The sequence below is a fragment of the Condylura cristata genome, unplaced genomic scaffold (genome assembly GCF_000260355.1).
Source record: "Condylura cristata isolate star-nosed mole 26May11 unplaced genomic scaffold, ConCri1.0 scaffold00001, whole genome shotgun sequence".
Taxonomy (NCBI): domain Eukaryota; kingdom Metazoa; phylum Chordata; class Mammalia; order Eulipotyphla; family Talpidae; genus Condylura; species Condylura cristata.
Window position 1 is genome coordinate 9,846,972 of NW_004567102.1, and position 5,468 is coordinate 9,852,439.

Below are 5,468 nucleotides of genomic sequence, written 5' to 3' on the forward strand. Positions count from 1 at the left end.
CTGGGGCGCCGCGCCGCGCCGCGCCGCGCCGCGGGGTTGGGGGACGCCCGCCTCCCTCTCCTCTCTGCTCTCCTCCCCGTCCCCTGTCCCCCAGCTGGCCGGGCAGGCTTCCACCGTCCCTCCGCCCGGGGAAGGCTCAGCCACTTTCCCCGGAGGACTCCGCAATGGGGCCTTCCGCTCATCCGCCAGGCCTCCGCTGCTCTTTGTGCTCCCCAGGGACTTCAGCTTACACTCCTGCGGCGCCTTCTCCCCACCCCTTCTTCCAGCCAAAGCCCCTCCTTTGCAGAAAGGCAGCCTCAAATTTTAGAAGTGGAGGCTCGCTCCAGCCTCCTCCTGGAAGCTGTGGTGGCTGGGAGGCCCGTCCTCTCTCTGCTGCCAGGCTGGGGCTGGGAAAGTGGGAGCCAGGGCCATTATCTTCTCAGGTGTGAGGGGGCAGGGCTGACCTGCCCCACCGTGGGCTCCATCCTGGACACCCTGAGGGAAGCAGTCAGTGATAGTTCTTGGGGAGGGTGCAAAGACTCCTCCCCCTAAATCTGGGTAGGACCTCAGTGGGAACCAGAGTGTGTGGGGGCCACCTTCCTGGGCAGGTGTGTCCCAATGGGAAGTTGGAAGGGGACTTGAGAAGAAGTTTAAGCCCTTCCCTTGGCCCCCGGATCTAGTGCTCAGGACCCTCACCATCAGGAATTCCTTCTTGCCATCTAACCTCAATCCTGCCTACTGCAATTTCAGCCAACTTCCCTCTCTCCTGAGTCGTTGCAGGTAAATGGTTGGTTATTATCTTCTCTGCGCTGGCCCTTTGGAGATTCAGGGACTCAGTTCTGGTCAGGTCACCTTCCCTGTCCTCCTGGCTGTGGGGAGTGGGCTGGATCAGACCATCATCTCCCCCAGTGGCAGAGAGACCTGTAACAGGTAGACAGACAGACAGCTGGCCCCTGGACTCAAGGCAGAAAGGCCCCTCTAACTTCCAGATAGTATGTCCAGCCCGAGACCTCTCCTCCCCTGGCTCACCCTTTACTCCTTCCTCTTTTGCTAACCCTGGCCCATGCATCTCAGCTGTCCGTCCCTGCAGAGATAAGGGCCCTGCACTCCTCCTGGGTCTGGCTTCTGCCTCCCCTTATCATGAGCCTCAACTGCCTAAGTCTGGGCCAAACAACATCCTGGCTGCAGAAGGGACAGCCCCCCCCCCGCAGGCCCCCGCCGTCCTTGGTACTGGCACCCACAGGCCGGGCCTGGACCCCTGTTCTTCCCTGGATCATGGAGAGCAAAGGGAAGAGGAGGAAAGGCCCCAGCATGCCTCAGCAGCCTGGCAGCATCAGTCACCCTCGCCCAGAACACAGCCACTAGGAAGCCGGCCCCGGCAGCTGCCTGGTGGCGCCAGCTGAAGCCCTAGTGCAGAATGAGCAGGCTTGGGCAGCTGCCTCCATGCCAGTGCGGTGGCGTCTCTGCAGACCAGCCCAGGGGAGGACTCCAAGGTGGATGGTCTTCTAAGTCCACCCCATGTTGACGCTGAAGCTCCCAGAACACTCAGGAAACCTCTCTGGACAGAGCCCTTCTTGTCAACTGGAGGCCCTCCACCTGAGGCCCTCTCCTGCCCTCTGGGTCCAGCAGAGGGGGTGGAGGAGGGGCCACTCCCTGCCACCCAGAGCTTCTCTGAATGACAATCAGCTCGTGCCAGGTGGGGACCAGGGCGTGACCCCTGGTGCCCAGGTCCTGGGCCTGTTCCTTGCCACCAACCGAACAGTGAATGTAGGGCCCCAGCCTCACCCCGTCCCAGGACCAACAACACCCTGGTTTGGTATTGGGAGGAAAGGATCCCCATGTCCACCCCCAACCCCCAGCTTCGCCCAACACTGAAGCTGGGCAGAGATGCAAAACTCTGGCTGGCCTTGGGACTCTAGAACTCCCAACTGACCTCAGGCCTTGTGTCTTTGAGTGTCACCAAGACAGGGGTGGAGGGAGGAGGGTGAGCAGGAGAAGGCTGGAGAACTAACTCTGCCTCTCTCCCCAGGAAGGGTCCAGGGCAGAGGAAACCACATCTCCAGTGCCCTGCCCCCAGCTTCAGCCTCGTCCCCCCCTGGAACACCTGTCCCCTTCACCAGGCCCTCCTGGTCCCAAGTACTCCTCTTGAAGGGTGTCACATAGCACCACCACCGCCGCCACATCACCACCACGCCACCCCTCTGCACTTCCATCATGGCAGCCTGTGTCACTGGCTCAGATGCGGTTCTGCTCACCCCAGAACCTGCCTTCCCTCCCAGCCGCACTGTGCACAAGGGGTGCAGGAGGAGGCCATGCTCCTGGACCGTGGGCTCCCCCCTTCCCAGCTCCTTGCAGGGAGCCTGGTTTGCTCAGTCTTCTCAGTTCTGGGCCCAGCCTGGTGGGCCTTGGGTGGGGGGGGCAGGGAGTTGCCCTCCCACTCCCCTGGAAGCCGCTGAAGAATGTTTACATGCCAAACAGAATGTAACACCCCCACCCCCTCCCAGTCACTGCATGGCCTCAGCCCATCCCCATCCCCACCCCAACACCCTGGAAGCCGCTGTCATGATTAGATTGGGTCTCAAAGGGAAGTAGCCATCACACCATTAAAAAGCCTGTGGACCTTTCTGTTGGCCTAGACTCGTCTTCCTTTGGGAGAAAGGGCAAAGCTCAAGTTTGGGGTTGGGAGGAGGGTAGGTAGGAGAGGAGTGCACACGTTGGCAACCAAGTGGGGCAGGACTGTCAGGGAGCAGATATGGACAAGGGGAGGCGCTCAAGCTGGAGGCAGCTAACTGCGGGGTCACACAGGTGGAGGGGCTGCTCTCTCTGAGAATAAAGCTGTGCTCGCTCACCTTCCCTGGGGCCTGCTCCTGAGGGCAGACACTCCAAATCTGTCTTCCGGCAGAGAGGGAGGGAGGAAGAATTTTCATTGCCCCAAGTAAGCAAACAAAAGTGTGTGGAAAACCATAGAGTTGCTCACACACAAGAGAGAATGATGGTCATTATTCTAGCAAAATCTGTGACAGTCACAAATGAACATAGCCTCTAAACCAGCATCTCCACCTGGAAGGATGTTCTAGAGACATGTTAACTCTCAAAATTCCATGTGTCCAGTTACTCGTTTTCGCTGTCTGCATAGTCTCTGTATAGTTGCACACAGCCTTTTCTGCAATTCTGCCAACCAAACGTTCTGGAAACTGGGACTTTTTTCCTGAGGTGGTACCAACTCATTTGGTATCAAAACCAGACCAGAAACATCTTTATTCCACTTAAACATGCTTGCAGTGGAAACATGAATTAATGTGCTTGGTTGTGGGGCACCATCTTTGAGCCTACTGTGGTGTTTCATGGTACATGGAATATGCAGTACGTGTGTGTGTATCTGAACTGTAACAACAGCTGATCACAATGGATTGGATGAGACTCGAGCGTGTAAAAGCAAAAATTCAGAAGCAGTCCAAATGTCTGTCAGTCGGGGCTGACCAGAGGAGCATGGCTGGCCCATGTGAGGGGCTCCCATGTGGGGGGTTCTTCAATGAAGGAGGTGGCTCTTTCAACACATTTATGGACCCGGCTCCAAGATTAAGACTAAGAGAAAGAACCAACAGTATCATATTCACCTGTCTGCGTAGAAAAGGCAAGTTGGGGTCTCTGGTTGCTTCACAGAGGCCAGTTGGGGGGAAGGGAGGTTTTCCTGTACTGTACTTGCTGTCCCTTTTGTATTTTGGACCCTAGGTTCACTAGTGTAAATCTTTCACCTAGGCAATACATAAACAATTTCTGTCCCAGGGCCGGCCCCCGACCCCACCTGGTTTGGAGGTAAAAGGACCCAGGTTCTAAAAGTCCTGTTCTCCTCTGAAAAGACCATTCGAGCACAGCTCTGCCATCCCAGCAACTGTGTCACCCTCTCCTGCCCCCCCACCTGGCTTCTTGGGGTGCTCCTTTCTCCCATGTGGATGCAGGGAGCTCTGGGATCTGATTGATCATCCTTTATTGAGCTCCCACATGCCTTCCCTGTCCTTCCCTGTCTGTGCTGTCAACAGCACGGCCTCCCTGGTGGCACAGTGCTATCAAGCTGTCACCAGCCACTGCAACAGGAGTTTGATCCCTGGTCAAGGAGCTGACCCACATGGCAAAGCAGACCTCTCCTGTCTCATCCACTCAGTAGATCTGCCTGTTCTGCTCCCTTCTCCTCCTCTAGTGAATACTCTCACCCCCACACCTCTGGTCTACACCCCAGTTCTTGAATGCGTATATAAATAAACCTCTTAAAATAAGCAAATAAAAAACCAAAAACGTCAAAAGCAGGTCACATTTGTTGTAAAAAAGCAAATGCTAAAAGCATGTAAAATAAAACATGAAAATTCCCATCCACAAATCTAACCATCTAGAAGTAGCCCCTGTGAACAGTTTATCGTGTATCATTTCAGATTTCTTTTTGTGTTTATAATAGTCATATAATAATCGGGTGTAGACTCAACTGCTGAGTCAGAAGAGGATGCTATGTTTAACATTTGGAGAAATATCAAACTCTATATATATATTTCTTATAGAGACACATATTAACTATTCTGAAACGTGATTTTTATGCCTAACAATATGTCTTAAAATGCAGATTTTTCTCATTTTTAGTAGAGCCTTTGCAACCATCGCAATAATTTTAGAACATTTCTATCACCCCCAAAATAAACTCCATGGGAATTGTTAGCACTCCCATTTCCTCCCAACTTCTCCAGCCCTAACAACCAGAAATCTATGTCTGTCTCTATGTAGATTGGCCTGTCTTGGACATTTCATACAATTGGAATCATCCATTATATGACCCTTTGTTACTGCTTCTTTTTTCTTAATACAATGTTTTCAAGATCCATCCAAATTGTAGTCTTTATCAGTACTTAATTCCTTTTCAGGAGTGAATAATATTCCACTATAAGGGTAGATCACATTTTATTTATCATTAATCAGTCGAGGGGTCTAGGTTGCTTCCACTTTTTAGCCATCATGAGTGATGTTTTATAAACATTCATTTAAAAGTGCTTGGGAACATATGTTTTCACTTGTTTTGGATAGAGACCTAGAAGTAGGATTACAGTGTCATACGAGAATTCTATGTTTAGCATTTTGAAGAATTATCAAACTTTTCCACAGTAGTTACACCATTTTTGATTCCCACCAAATATATACAATGGTCTTCATGTTCTTTTAATGACTACATAGTATTCCATGGCATGAATGTTGGTAAATCATTTGTTTACCAACTCTACACTGATTTTTCATTGGCTCTTTTCTGAATTTCCATTATTTCAAGTAGTGCCAAAGCTAACATCCTGGCTCTAATCTTTGTTTACCTCTGCAAGTCTAATTTTAAGAAAGATCCCCAGAATAATCAGAGACAAAAACCAGGATCTTCTTCATGCTTAGTGAGATAAGCCAGAAAGAGAAAGAAAAATACCAGATGGTTTCACTCATAGCAGGAGTATAATGGACCAGGC